The 16717-nt window shown below is 32.4% G+C and overlaps 1 protein-coding gene across 13 annotated transcripts in view; it reads right to left on the reverse strand.

Annotated features, from left to right (window-relative positions):
• The window catches only part of NOL4 (nucleolar protein 4), a 372161-nt gene that overhangs the window by 193479 nt on the left and 161965 nt on the right, over positions 1 to 16717 (reverse strand). For 2 of the 13 annotated variants that reach the window (XM_037730926.1, XM_037730925.1), the window contains exon 1: positions 9666 to 9834. The exons of the other annotated variants lie outside the window; for them this stretch is intronic. The gene's annotated coding sequence lies outside the window, so the exon portion shown is untranslated. Of the gene's footprint in view, positions 1 to 9665; positions 9835 to 16717 lie in introns of those variants that run through there. 13 annotated transcript variants of the gene reach the window in all.

Raw genomic sequence — 16717 nt, forward strand, 5'->3', positions numbered from 1 at the left:
AAAAAAAAAAGAAAGATAAATACCACATGTTCTCACTCATATGTAGGAGCTAAAAAACTAGATATAATGGTGATAGAATGATGGATATTAGAGGTGGGTAAGTGTGTGAGGATGAGTGGGGAAATGAACAGAGGTGATGAGTGGGTATAAACTTACAGTTTAGATAGAAAAATAAGTTATAATGTTTGATAACAGACCAGAGTGACTATAATTAGTAACAGTGTACTGTATATTTCAAAATAGATAGAAGAGAGAGCTTGAAATGCTACTCTTTTCAAGGTGATGAAATGATAAATACTCAAGGTGATGTGTGCCCTGAAATAAGCAGATTTGATCATTACACATTCTATGCATGTAAAAATACTTACATATATCATATAAGTACATAAAGTATTATGCATCAATAAAAGCAAAATGTAAAATATACAAACAATATAGAAATCAGAAAATTAAAATCTCAGCTATATTTTATATTTTATTCTGAAATTTGATCAATTTTTGATATTCTTTTCTTTTGTCTTATTGTCACACAATAACAAGGTAGAAAATATATCACCTAATTTTAAGTGATTACATTGGGGACAAAAGACAGGTTTATTACTGCGGGTTCCACATTGAGTAGCATAATAGAATGAGACACAATTCTTTTGACAACCAGACCACTGCTTTTGCTCATAGGTCTGGGTGGCTCTTTTTTTTCTTGCAAATTCCACATGCAGCATTAATTAGCAAGCTGAAAGCACTTTCATTTTCACTTTTGGCTAGCAGACTTCAATGAATCTCTAATTTACACATTTCAGTTCTGCAGACATTTGCAGACCAATATTTTAAGACCAAGTCTTTTTTTGGCTTAGCCTCCATTTCTGTATAAAGTTAAGATGTGCATTTACTTGTCATTTCAGCAAAACCCTTGCTACAGTTAATTAATGGTTCCAAAAAAATAAGTGTGTGGTCAATTCCATTTCACTTTTCTTTAGCCGGTAAATTGTTAGTTCTTTTGTAGTAACAGCTAGTTTAAACACAATGAAAACATCAGGAAAACATTGGCAAATGTTCTTTCCAACAACTGATTCAAAATTATGATAAAAATGAAAAACATATACAGACGGTTCCAGACTTACAATGGTTCAACTTAGCAATTTTTTACTTTATGATGGTGTGAGAGAAAGACATATTCAGTTGAAACCATACTTCGAGCACCCAAAGCACAGCATTCAATAAATAGCATGAGATATTCAACATTTTATTCTAAACAGGCTTTGTGTTAGATAATTCCATCCAACTGTAGGCTAATGTAAGTATTCTGAGTGTATTTAAGGTAGGCTAGGCTAATATATGGTGTTAACTACTTTGGGCATGTCAAATTCATTTTGATTTAGAATATTTTCAATTTACAAAAGGTTTGTTGAGATGCAATCACATTGTAAGTTGAGAATCATCTGTGTTCAAAATTTTGGTGATGATATTTTTAAGAAAAACTATTGATTGATCTATTTATCCTTCTGGTTTGAAAAGGTGCATACCAAACTGTTAATGGAGATTACTGTTGGGGGCACAGTAGAATGGGAGTGAAAAATAGGAGAATGCTTCCTTTTTCTTTATACATTTTGGTCCTTTTGGGAATTTTTTCATGACTATATACTTCAAATGAATTTGTAATAATTTATTAATCTTATATTGGTGATAGAAGCTATTTTGAGGATGAAGTTATTTTGAGGTGATTGAAGCTATTTTCATGAGGAAAAATGCTTCAATCATGAATACATATTTTAAAACAAATGTATATTTTATGACTATACTTTATTAATCAATTGAACTTTGAAATAAAACAACATGTGAGGCAGGGGTTCTTAGCCCATTAGTACATGGGTGAGGAAACTACTATGGGAGTGTGAGGCTGAGATACCAAGAGAAACAGTGTGTTAAGCCAAAGTCTGTATACTTTCCACTTCCCTATGCTGCAGGGCAATGAAAAATGAGTCAATTGTATCATTTAATGGGATCTCTTTGTGTTTCTAACTTATGTATCATGGAAGATAAACAATGAAAAGAACTATGTGAGATATGCTCTGGTGACAATGATACAGCCCAGAATTCAGGGCAATTCCATGCAAAAATTGTTCATATAAATTTGGTCAGAAATATATTTTATATTCGTGTCCTTTTGTTGTAAAATTAGTAAAAGATCTATTTGTTTTCCAAAATATTAGAAATGGGTGCAGGGAACATTTAAGTTGGCAAGTAACACTCCAGATAATTTTGTCTGATCAACAAAAATATTTTAGGATGAAGAAACATAATTAAAATATTTGCCAGATTATAAATTGAGTTTTCTATTGCAGGTCCAATAACACACATTTTGCTTTCAATTACCATTTCCTCTGAACTCAAATATTTAAAATAAGAGAGTTACCAATAATGTTAGTCCCAGCATTGTTACTTTTCTTGACATGTTAAAAACTATGATATAAATTTTAAGATAAGATGAGCCACTAAGAAAATGAAGTCTTGAGGTCTAAAAGAAGCAAGCCTAAAGTAAAAGGTTTAAATTCTCAGCTCAAAAGAAACCTTAGGAGAAGAACTTGGGAACAATGCTGTGAGCAGTCATAACAAAAACTGAGTGAAAAAAAACACATTCTTGGACCTTTCCCCACCATTCCCTACTGTGAAGAACGGCAAACAGAGGAAAGAACTAAAGGCAAAGAAAACCCTTAATATCTTCTATGTGGCAGGAGTGAAGGGAAGCACATGTCTCTTTCCTGATATGGGAAATAGTTATCCCTGGGGACCTTATTAGCTAAAGTGAAAAAATAAAAAACCAAAAAAAGAAAAACCACTTGGTTATCATCCTTAAATTTCTTATATGCTTAAAGCGATTCCTAGGAAGTGAATACACATTTGCAGCATTCTTTAATAAAGCCATGGCTTCTGGGATTTTCTATATTTCTTAACTCCTTTCAAAGCATTAGAAAAGCATTATAGATTTTCTTCTTTCCTTTCTTTTTAATTGTTAATCTTTTACTAGTTGGGGTGACCAATATTAGACAAAGTTGGAAGTTACAGACAGCATCGATCAAAGTTAATGTCTTATTTTACTTTTAAAATACACTTTGGGTTTGTTCTACACATCACAATATTTAGCCATATTGTAATGTTGACTATCTTTCTTAGTATTTATTATACAGAGCTACAGTTTATAATGTTATAGTTAGATTTAATAAAAGGTATGGGATATAATTGATTCTATCACAAAATAATAATCTTTAAACAGTTTTCTGTTGCATGAAGTTATGCAAGTTATTTCCAAAAATATAGGTTCAGGCAGCAATATAAAATTATACATAGGCATGAATTCAGGAGCAAAAAATGAAGACTTTTTCTATAAATCACAAAGTTTTGAATATACTTTAGTAAAATCTGATGTTTTGGTTCAGATATTTACCTCATTGACTCTTTGTAAGAGCTGATTATACACTTTGCCTTTTCCTTACTCTGGCTCTAATTTTCCTACACTTCTCCCCAACCCATTCAATCAAATCTTTGAATAAGGCTACTTAAACAAAGAGGCAAAGTGAGGCAAGTTCCCTAGCTAGTAATGATAGCTCACTTTCCCACATGAAAAACTCTGAAGACATCCCTCTCACCAAGTCCTTTTCTATATGCAAGTAAAGAATAAAATTGTGCCAGAAAACATGATGGTATTTTCTAAAGTTTAGAGGAATATGTCCATGATTCCTATCCCAATTATTAATCCCAGTGGATTAACATGAATGATCAAATGTTGAAAAGTTATCTGTGGATTTTTAATCATATACGAACATTTTAGGTAAAGGGTAGGAGGGGTACCATGTATATTCATAGACTAAGTGCTTCCGGAACACCAATCAAAGAAGGAAGGCGAGAAAAAGAAATGTGACCAGTAATTGAAACTGAAATTGGCAGATGAATGATAGTGAGTGGCTGCTTTCAGTTGTTTAGCATCCAGTGCAGCAGGTTTCTTTATATTAGTTATTTCCTTTAATTCACCAAACAATTCTACAAACTAGTTATCTCCATATTATTAATAAGAGAAATCTCATGTGTTAACGCCTTCCCAGACGGTCAGCACCAACTTGTCCTCACTATCTCCTGTCTGCCAGCACTATATCTTGTACTAACTGACATTTCTCACACTTGGGAAATAGGTCGAATCACATTGTGGTTAAGACCATGAGCTCTGCAGTCAGAAAAACATACTCAGAACTCAGTTCTGTCATTTACAAGCTGGGAAGTTTGGACATAATCTCTCAGAGCCTTAGTTTCCTCATAGGGAGAGCAGGGGAAGCTGTAGGGTTTACATTACAGTACAGTTGTTACAAATAAATGAGTTCATCTTTGCAGAGTATCTAGTGCAGTATTTGGTCCATATCAAGGAAGTTAATATTATCTCTGAAGGGAGAGAAAGCCTCTGATTTTCTTTAAGTACTTGCAGTGTGCTTTGGCAAAAGCAGGTCCATAGTATTGATTTATTAAATGCTCATTGAATGAATGACAAATAAATGAATTAATGTATGTATGCAAATATGTATTTATGCATATATAGATGGATGGATAATTTTCTGCATCCTAAGACAGCAGTTTTACTATTAAAGCTCCAATCATCTTTGTTAATTTTCCTCTTCCTAGAGTAGGATGAGTTTTTGTGAGATAATAGACAGTGACCAATAATCTGCTTATTTTTACAGAGATCAAAGTTATACATAGGTACCCAAGAGAGAACAATAAAAACAATTGTTTCTTTACCTCTTGTTTTAGAATACAGGAATGACTCTGTATAATGCATCATAAGAAATTATAATGTAAGGTGAAGAATGAGCTGTAATCAGCCTCTGTTTTTTAGTTATGTAACTTTAAAATATTCCTTGATCCTTCTTTGCATCAGTTTCCTCACTCATAAATCTGGGACATAATAGTAACAGGTGTCTTACAGTATTGTGATAATTCAATGAGATAATGTAAATTAAAGAGTGCACAGTGTAAGGGTTAAATGATGAATTTTCTTTGAAGTGGTGAGGCGGTTGCCTTTCCATCATACCCTCTTCAGTGTGTTCTCCTCTTTAGGGTGTCTTCTCAAAAACATATATGCTTGAATAAAAGGTCAAAACGTTTGACTTTCCAATTCAATATTGGGGACTTCTGACCATTAAAACTGTAAATGTATATCTCCAGAATTAGCTTAGGGGCCTCTCTCATGAGATAAATAAAAAAACCAATGACAGTAGCATCCATATCTAACAAGAAGATAGAGAAGTTGTAACTTATCATTCTTCTCAATTTACTGTGTATGTATATGAAATTCTGTTCAGACTTTATAGTCACTTTTATGTCACTTAACATACTGTGTAACAAATTGTGTTATGTTTCTTTCTTTTAAATAGGTAGAGAGGGATCTTTTGTTAGTAGAATTGTTTTATTTCCCCATCAATTAAAAACTATAAAGTACCAAACAACTGTTAATTGTTGAGGTTGTTATTGTAATTATTAAAATTATGATCATTTCAGGATCACAATGATATAAAATTATAGCAATTATCCATATGAAAATAAAATAAAATACTTTTATCTTTAAGTAGTTGGATAAGTACTACAAAATACTTTTCCCAAACCTCAGCTGAAAATATACTTTTTTCCTTTGTCTCAAATTTATTTTATCATATATTAATGCCAAGAGCAAAAGTTTAAAAGTTCTCAAATTAAAAGTTACTAATAAAAGACAAATTATTGTTGTTTATGCTAAGAAGTTATATACTTTAAAGGCAAAATATATTACAAGTTTTCATATACTCTAAATGCTGTATACCAATATTAAAGAGAAAACGACATTCCAGTTAATGCTAAGGATGCTTTGAATATTATGCAACAATGAAACCTAAAACAGGCATTTATATATGGTCTACCTTATGAGTAAGTTAGCGATTATAATTAAATGTAATAGTTGCTTTTTAAGACTTAAAGATCAAACTTAAGATGTCTAAAATCAAATTCGTTCCTGCATCCCATTACCACCACTACTCTCTTCAAAGAATTCCCTCTTTCTATTGACTTCCCTATGTCTATAATGACACCCATGCATTGTCAGGCTTGAAGGTTCTTTCTTTAATGCTACCCAATCATGGGCCGAGTCTATCTTCTGTGCTTACTTTACCACACTGCCCAGTACAAGATAATACAATTTTCTATCAGTCATGCTCACCAGACTGTTTTTATGAAACCTTGAACATTAGCATTTTGCTCTGTCATTCTTATCATCTATCTTTTCATTTGTTATTTGGATGAAGCCAAATGAATCTCTTTACTTTGTATTTAACTTTTTTTTTTTTTTTGAGACAGAGTCTCACTCTGTTGACCAGGCTGGTCTTGAACTCCTGGTCTCAAGTGATCCTTCTGCAACAGTCTCTCAAAAGTGCTGGACTTACAGGCATGAGCCACTGCATGCTGTGAGCCTGGTCTGCCAAATAAATCTTGGTTGAATAAAGTAATAAATGAAATTCCATAGATTATATGCCTATGATTTCTTTCCATCTATTTTCTACTTTTTATTTCTAGTGTTTCTATGCTAGTTAGGCTCTTAGTCGTAATTGCCTTCCCCAACTATTACCCCTACCATCGATTCATCTTACCCAACATTTGAAGAATACATCTTAACAGAGCACTGCTTCTGCTTCTCATTCCTAGTTCACAAATGCCCACTGACCTTTATCTGCCTTCAAAAGTATATATCATCAAAAGTACATATCTCAGACTGACATTCTTTTCTTTCTACAACCTAATTTCAACAACTGCTCTGGCTATCTTCCCCATACATCATGCTATCCATTTGCTTACATGTGACTTTAAGAAAACAAATAAATTTAGCATCTTACATAATTTTCCTGAGACATGTGAAGTTGCACTTACAGCATATAGACAAAAGATTTTCATGGCAGCATAAATCACAAAATTTAAGAAAGAAAAGAGAAATTGTTGCTATTTAACAGTTCTCCAAAATGGCCCTTCTGGCTTAACAATGTGTCATAGTATTGAATCAACTATGGACAAATGAACCATTAATCTGATTTTTAAAAGCAAATACAAAAGTGTTCATATTATAATATTATTTCTTGTGTTGAACAATATTTTTATTTTCAATATCTTTTAAAACACAGGCATCAACCATCAGGTAGTTTTAGAAATAGCCTTAGTTTACATAACTGACCATTATGCATATATATATTAATGCCTCATGTGTTTGTTTGTTGAGTGTTCCCTACCAGCGTTTTCTGTTGTAAATTTCCTTTCTCTTCCTTCCTCTTGCCCTTTTTTGTACTCTGGATTCCCATACAAAAATTCAGACCATTTCCATATCACCTACGAATCTCAGAGCTTTCAGAAGACCTTGGTGACCTGAAGATTTTTACTCTTAAAATGACTCCTGGACTTTCCAGATGCCATTCAAACTCTGACACCTGTTCAGAATAGAACAACTTCTTTCCTAGATTCCTGAAGCATTGCCTTTCAAGAGAGAATCTGGCTGTGGAGGATGACCTGGTCCTCACTAAGCAATACCTTAGAAGAGCAGAAGGGGCCAAACCAAACTTGCCTAAGAGAGATTACAAATCCCTGGTGGTCTTCAGTTTACAGCCAGCATTTTTGTTTAAGTCAGTCACCACTATATTTTCAAAAGACATAAGCACAGAAGACACAAAATGGAGAATTCTAAGAAACATAAAAGTTTCTTTTAACTGGTTAGGAATACCACTAGAGAAACTTTGGTTAAGGTAGTAAATTGACTAAGTCCCTGACCGTTTTTAAAATTTATTATTTTATGTATCTATCATCTATCTATCAATCAAACATCTATCTATACTTTGCTATCTCAATAAATGGTGCCTATTTTTTTCTTAGCTATTCTTTTCTTTCCTACTCCTGTTTTGTTAATTGTGCTCCCTTGCTCCCTGCATCATGCAGTGACCCTCTAAGTTTCACTATTCCTAAAATAAAGTCATTGGTTTCTCTCCTTGCTACCCAAAGTCAATGAAGAAACATTAGATATTTTAGTTTGTTCCCTGTGGAGGACAAAAGGAACACAATTGCCTCTTTCCTTTTGTAATTTTTAAGGATCCTATCCTGAACGATCAATAGAAATCTCCAAAAAGAGGTTGTTGGAACAATTTATTGATCACTTATTGAGAGGGGATCCCTGACTTCCTGCTTTGTGTCCATTTTCTTAACAGTGCTAGGTTCTGCATAGTTACAACCTAAATGCTATTAAGCGAAGTATGACCCTTCTGGTTTTGTGTATACTTCCTAACACATGAAAAGAATAATTTTATCTAACATTTTAATCTACCTGTTCAACTCTAGGACCTATGGTCTAATCTAGCATCGAGTTTTGGGGAAAAGGAGTGCATGTGTGATCTATGCTCTGTATTTGCAGCAACACCCAAGTCTCTCTATTCTGAGAAATTAAAACAGCACACTTCAATTGGCAATTAAGTGTTTTATGATAATAGCCATATTTAGCATAGACTGTAATGTTATTTGTAGTATGTAGTACATTAGAAGCAGGATTTTACACAGGGGAAACAAAACCAGTTTCTAAACATGTTATAAATATATAGACATGATGGAAACAATTAAAAAATATCATCTATCATGAATATAACCTGATATAATTTTCATCATATTTTAAATACAAAATAAATACATTCAGAGGAATACACATTGACAGTAGTAAACACAGGATCATATATTAACATAATATGTAAAATCTACATATTTTTGAAAAATTCTTTTTATTTGTGAAAAAAAGTGTTCTTTTAGGTAATTAAGTTTTTAAAAGACGAGACATCTCCACAATTGATACTAACATCAAATATTTAAAATCCACTACAAGGTTTCTAGCTTCTAAGCTAAAAGACATATGCTTCATAAGAATTGTGGAAGGAATTGTGTAAGTACAAACCAAAGGGGAAAAGAAAACAAACAAACCCACATAGACATAGACATCCCTCCAGAACAAAATCCATTTGAGGCAATGAACAAAAAATCCCGAAAGGTATACATATTGTACATGCCTTATGCTGAAAAGTTGAAGTACCAGCACCAAATAGAATAGCTATATTAATTGCTCTTCCCTCAAAAATGCCTTTTCATCATATTATGACCTAAAAAACCACACCACTTGTGTACTTCTAAATGGATTTTAAAAATATGTATGCATAATTGTAAAAAGGACATTTACAATCCTAAAATGAAATTTTATCACTTTTGGTGTTGAAGAAACACAACTTGCTTACACATACAGATTTTTTCATGAATATTTTTCTCTCTCTTTATGGAATTTTAGGTTTAAATGCACAACAATCTAGGGTAAATAAATTAAGTGCCAAAAGCATATAATACATTTTTTTTCCTTATCTAATTTTACTATGCTTCTGAGATTTTAGATGGACATTTCAAAAGTACCTAAAATTTTTCCTCAAGTTTCTGATTTGGTCAACCCTTTAAATAACAACTGAACTAGGAAAACATTGGCATTTATCAGAGTCTCCTCCTGTCATTTTACTGCTGCATGGGACAGTCTTCAACAAGACTTAGACAAACCTCATTCATCAATATTCTACTCTAGAGGAGCTGACACTTACTGTGAATTCTGCTCTTCAACTTAAATACCAGTGTCTGTGGCAGGCCAGTTCTATCATTGCAGATCCAGCATCCCTCAGGCGAGTTCCAACCTTTCTCTCGAAGTGCACCCAGGGATTAGTCTGACTTCCCCTAAATTCTCTCCTCTGCACAGTAAGAGCTAATCTTTCCTGTATGAAGCAGGAGATGGTGTTGCTATGACAACGGAGCACATTCTAGCAGTGGGACTACTGAGATGAGCCTTCAAAGACTCAGGGAAACATGCACTCAGTCTTCCTCCAGGGCTATGGGCTCCTTCCTTTAGGATTTAATCTTCCAACAAGTTTACTGTCAGACTGGGTTGTTGATTATCTGTGCATTTTGCTACAGGGAGATCACTGGTTAAGAACATGGCTGGAAGATCACAGAGTTATTTAATAAAAGTGCCATTTTCAGTTTTAATAAATTTCCTGTTTAAATGCTCTGTGTAGCTTTGTTAAAACACTGCCCTCATTTAAATTAAAAGCATTTCGCTTACTTGAAGATTTTTTAAAAGGATTAAAATGAGTTAAGAATGGCACTATCAAGGAGAAAATTTACCATTTTTTTGTTTGTATATCATCACCGTTGTATCAACTTGAAGGTTAGATACAGTTACACATGCACGCACAGACACACACACACACACACACACACATACACACACACACATTCATTTTCTCTCTCCAGCATCAACGTCTGGAGCCTTGAGGTTTCCGAGTGGGGGAGGGGATATGCTAACAAAAGCAAATCCTGCAGCCACATTTTGCATACATATATTAGCCAGAGAATAATCACAATAAGCGCTAATCATTTAGAAAAATAATTATAAGTGGAATTTGAGTGCCTGTGCCACAGCAGAAGAAATCTAGTATTAAGTCATATTGTACGAGGGCAGATTTTATATGTTATTTTCAAACACAGCAGTTAAATTTTTTGGAAAATAACGAACACATACATTATTATATATTTTAAACAGTTGATAATACATTTTAATAGTTCTAACTGTTTTGAACTTTGAACATTCGTTTTTCTTCAGAAACATTACTGTGATTCAAACAAGAACATCCTTTTCATTGGAAAGAAAGATACAGGGCAGAAAGTTTTCCCCTTTGAGGAACAGAGGTTCAGTTTACTCAATCACCCTGGGTCAGGATTTCACCCAGGTAGTCATCTGAACTGTCCCTTTTACTCCTTAATTTCTCTATGATCTTTTCTATTTATCAACCTTTTATGTGAGGAGCATCTATTCCTGAACACCACCCTTCCCCCACTGGCTGTAATTATTCTCCTTTGTGGCTGAAGCAATAAAATCTATATTACCTACATCTACTCTTTCAAGTGGTGAGAAAGAACAGGACTTTATGGATGTCTCTGTCACTCAGAAGTGTGGGGATCTATATGTCAGTTAGATTTAATGCCACATTGGCCTTCTAGCAAAATCATAGGGGTTAGATTTAGTTACTTCTTGCTTGTCACCCTAATGAGTTTGAAAAGCTTTTAATAACTAGAATCTCATTACTGCACATAATGCATGTATTTACATTGAGTCGTTCATATAAAATAGGGCATTTTAAAATACATTCTGATTTGCATTTTTTTCATTTCTATCATAGTAAAAAATGTTGTTAAATTTTTGCTTAATGTATGCCTTGGAATGCAGCTCCAGGATACGTATGCGCCCACTTCACAATATACACAGATAATTTTTCCCCTCATGATCTTCTTTTCAAAACTTGCTCTGAAGATGCATTCTCATAATTCAAAAAGTTATAGTACCTGTTTTCATTATGTTCATTATTATCTAATTAGTAAATAGCTTCCTTTTTTTGAAAGAAAATTCACTCTTAGCTTCAGGGATACTGGATAAATGCCAACACATGTAAACAGCATATGGTTTACTTTCAAAATCAATCAACCAGAATTATTTATTTCTAAATAATTTCTTAGTTAAAAATGTGTTGAAATAATTTACTGCTATAATAGATAATGCTTACTATCTGCTATCCTTTAGGACTGACTGCCTGGACATCCACCATATTACATATTTTCTAGCTTCCCCAAGAAGACAATATTGTTTGTAGAAAAAATTGTTTAGGTAGTTATGAAGAGTGTGCCACAACTTATTGAAAGTAAGTTATAAACAACTAGGGTTATATGAATGCCAGAAATCACTACTGCAAGAAATTTAACAGTTTTAGAATTTTTCTCCTGTGTTATTTTTATAAGCCCTTGTTTTTCACATAATATTCAGTAGATCTGGTCAATTACAATAATATGTTTGTCTTAAGGGAAACAGGGAAAGTGAGAGTAAGAAAAACAGCGCTTTTCCCAAAACATGTTTTAAAGATAAACCTTAAGGCAGTTCTGAGAAAAAAAGACCGAAATATTGGAGCCTATAGTAAGGGGAACAAACAGGGAGCTGAGAAAAATTTTTTTCTAAAAAGCCGCTTTTCATAGAGAGGCTTGGACACAGCCTCCAGACTTTGGCTAGAGACTGAACACAGACTCTAATGACAAACTGCATTACAAATCTCTCTCTGCTTCAGTTTCCTCACCATCAGAATGGATATAATATTAGCACCTTTATCATGAGATTCTTATGAGAATTAAAGGAGTAAATATGTATAAATTTCTCATAATAATGACTGACATATTGAAAATATTATGTAAATGTTAGGTGTCATTTAGTACCTTGAAGACAGGGACTAAATATTATTCAGCTTTGTCTCCCCTGTTCTTAATACAAAGTCTGCCATAGGGTATATACTTAATACATGAAAAGAAGTATTTTTCATATAATCTATATAATTGTAATATTTAATAAAGCAAAGTGAATAGACAATACATTAGAATTCTAAATGTATCAGAAGAAAAATATAAACCTGTCTACATAATTATTGGTTTGTAAAATTCAATAAATAAACACATATTCAAGTAATCAATGAAGTAAATTTTAAACATATGTTATTTTATACCCATTATATTTTAAGAATTATTTGCTAAACAATAAGTAAAAAACATAAGTACGATTATCTTTGAATGTGAATAACAATAACATCTCCTTTAGTTTTATAAGAGAATGAGTTATCACTTATTAGAAAATTGATTTAGCATCTACTTTAGTAGATATTGTAGTAGGAACTGAGATACAAAGACTTAGACCACTGTGCCTGTCTTCAGTGAGCTCACAAGTTAACGCAGGAAGCATATAGTCATTCAGCATAGTCTATGTGTCAGGTACTGCTCTAGGTGCTGGGGATACGATAGTGAACCAAACAGAGAGAAATGTCTACTATAAGGAAGTTTCTCCTGCTAGTGTGTGTGTGTGTGTGTGTGTGTGTGTGTGTGTGTGTGTGTGTGTTCAGGCAAGGGAGACGAATATATTTTAAGTCTAAGTGCTTCAGAGAAAAATAAATTCAGATTTTGGAATAAGAAAGATAGTTGAAATAGGGATAAAATTTTAATTTTAAGCAGATATATTTAATGCAAATTTTTAAGGAACACAAAAGAGCCACAAAGAAAGGACCATGAAACCAGGAAAAATAGTGACTAGCTGTCCCCTAAGGAATCTGGAAGGCTTCATAGAAAGAGTAGTCAAAATCTAATGAGGATTAAATATGTGAAAATGTTCTTTACTGTATACTAACTACCATTTATTCACACCATTTATACAATTTAATATCTAATAAAACAAAGAATAAATAATATCTAAGGATACTAAAATATCAGGAGAGAAATATAAATGTGTCTAATAACTAATTCATTATAGGTTTACAATGTTCAAAAATATTGCTTTAGTTGAAAAACATGTTATCTTAGCAAGTGGAGTAATAACATGGTTGGTCTATAAAAATAAAAGTAAATTGCCCTTACTTTTGACACCATTGCCTTTTTTTCTAATATAAAAAACAATTAAAGAAGCATAATTATAACCCACTTTATTTGTATAGCAACATAAATTCCAGATGGCTCAAACATTTAAATCTCTTTTTAAAAAGCTGTACAAGTACTGAAAGAAGTTGAGGGAAATGTTTTAAACACAAACATAGAGGGAAACAAACTTTGGAGTATCTGTCAGATAAATAATTTGCTGTTTGGTCCAGAAATCTACAGATCTATTTGCACACTTTTAAATTATTAATTAAATAACCATTTATTCAGCAGCAATCATGTGCAATGTAATAGGAACAAAAAGAAAAATGAGATAGTATTTAATTTCTAGAAGCTCATGGTCTAGTATTATAGTACAGATGGACAAGAACATAAGACTTTATCATTCAAAGTGCTAATGATTTTTATAAAATTATACACAGAATGCTATGAGAGAATCTAGGAGAGAACTTTTTCCTGGTACAGGGAGGTAGGTGTATAAAATCATCTAACAAGCATGTAGATACAGTCATCATGGAATAGACTAGAACTGACCAATATTCTCACTGAGAATAACCAGAAAAGCTAATTTTGAAATATGTATGATTAAAATCTATTTAAAGGCATCAGACAGCTAAGAGGGAACTAGGACTTGAGAGCCTAAGATCCCTGAGGGAAGGGCATCAGATAAATGTGAACTAACATTCTGTAAGCAGCTTTTTCCCTAGGGGAAAACACTGATTTTGGTGTGAAAAGAGAGAGAAAGAATTTGAACATACGTTGCTAACAGATAGAGAACTTTTGAAACTCTAAAATACTAAAAAAAAAAAAAAAAAAAAATGGATTTCAGATTGAAGATGGTAGCAATGCTGTATGTAGTCAATATTTCACAGAGAAGGTAGTAGCTGAGAAATGAGACCATTCTATGGCTTTGCCTTTGAGACTTTGCATATTCTTAAATTGCCAAGAGCCAAGGCAAATGAGACAAGCAGAAAACTGTTGAAAAAAAATACAGTAGTCTTTGCTGTACTCTCAGTTCTAAACTAAAAAGCCAAGGACCATCAGGAAGGAAGAGCTTTTATGAGCAATCCTGGCTCTCATTTGGGACCACCATTAGGTTAGACCTTATAAGTGGAGGGAAACATATGGAGAAAGGAAACATGGAGAAAAAAGCTTATTATAAGAACTAAAAGCCAGCATCAAGTAAGTTCAACACTTAATTCAGATGATCTGTGCCCTCTTTTCTGCTGGAAGATGGGAAATTTTCTCAGAGCCAGATAACATTCCCAAGATCCTTTCTATTATCACACTACTATTTTTCATACACAGTGTCCAGAATTTAATTTAAAATTAAAATTTAATTTTAATTTTATAAAAAATTACAAGGCATACCAAGAAAAAGGATAAAAAGGGAAAAAAACAGATTTTAGAAAAACAGACAATACAAAGAGATACACAAATAACTCAGGTAGTAGAGTTACCAGAAACAGACTTAAGAAAATAATGTTAGGAACCTACAGGAAACAGATAAATGGTAATATCAGTTCTATGCTGATAAATGTTTAATAACCAGTTTCCAAAAAAGGGGGTGCAATATTATAATTGTACTGATATACAAGATTTCTACAGTTATGAATTATAAAATATTCCATACTCTATTATAAATTTCATATATCTAGTTGATTCTTTCAGAATACTCTCATTGATTTTTGCCCAACTACTAATTTGTAGGCAATGGTAATTAAGATGACTGCAATTGACAATCAAGTGTACTTCAACATGTATGTGGGTTCTCTTTTTTATTTATTCATGTTTACAAGTAAGGTGAAAGTGAATATTAAAGATAAATACTGGAAATTCACCTACTTGTCAGTGATGCAATCAAATTATTTTCTCAATCAGATATACTCTTTGTATAATTTCAATCGTTTTAAATATATTGACTTGTTTTGTAGCCTAACATGAGGTCTATTCAGAAGAATGTTCCATGTGCACTTGAGAAGAATGACTGGAGTGTTATTTATATATATGTTAGGTCCAATTAGCTTATAGTATTGCTCAAGTCCTCTATTTCCTTATTCATCTTTTATTTGGCTGTCGTTCTATTCATTATTAAAAGTGAGGTATTGAAGTCTCCTACTACTATTGTGCTGCTTATGTTCCTCCCTTCAATTCTGCCAATGTTTGCTTCATCTACTTGGAACTCGAATATTGGGTGCATGAATATTTATAAAATATTATATATTTTCTTGGTAAATTGACCCTTTTATCATTTATGTGATATTATTATCTCTCCTAACAATTTTTGTTTTAAAGTCTCCTTTTTCGATATTAGTATAGCACCTCTACTCTTTTTTAGTTTTCACTTGCATAGAATATGTTTTTAATCTTTCTGACTTTCTGCCTATATGTGTCCTGAACATCTAATGTTAGTCTCCTGTAGACAGCATATAGTTTGATTCTGATTTTTTAAATCCATTCACCAAATTTTATCTTTCGATCAGGAAGTTTAATCCATTTACATTTAAAGTAATTGCTGATTTAGGGAAGAATATATTATTGCCATTTTGTTAATTGTTTTCTGTATGTCTTGCAGCTCTTCTCCTTTCCTATCTTACTGCTGTTCTTTGCCTTTTGTTGACTTTTGGTAATGGCATGCTTTGATTTTCTTCTCATTTCCTTTTGTGTACATTGTTACTGTTGTAATTGAACAAAACATTAAAGTTGTAACATATTATAACTTTCTATATATCTTATATATTATGTTAATATAGTCTATATTCTGTATTTCCATATTATACATAAAATTTTATATATAACATATTAAACAAATTATAACATTTTATTTTAAACTAACAACAACTTACTCTACTCCTTATTGTCCCCACTTTTATGTTATTGATGTCCTAAGGTACATCTTTATGCATTTTATGCCCATTAACATATATTGTTTTTATGTTTTTGTCATTTAAACTTCATATAATAATTAAAAGTAAATTTGTGCACCAAAATTATAATAATGCAGGTTACTATATTTAGCCATGTATTTATCTTTACTGAAGTTTGTATTTTCACCTAGCATTCTTTGAATGACTCACTTTAGCTTTTCTTGTAGGGTAGATCTAGTAGAATGAATTTCCTCAGCTTTGTGTGATAAAATCTT

This window comes from Cebus imitator, unplaced genomic scaffold (assembly GCF_001604975.1).
Source record: "Cebus imitator isolate Cc_AM_T3 unplaced genomic scaffold, Cebus_imitator-1.0 Scaffold369, whole genome shotgun sequence".
In the NCBI taxonomy this organism is placed as follows: Eukaryota; Metazoa; Chordata; class Mammalia; order Primates; family Cebidae; genus Cebus; species Cebus imitator.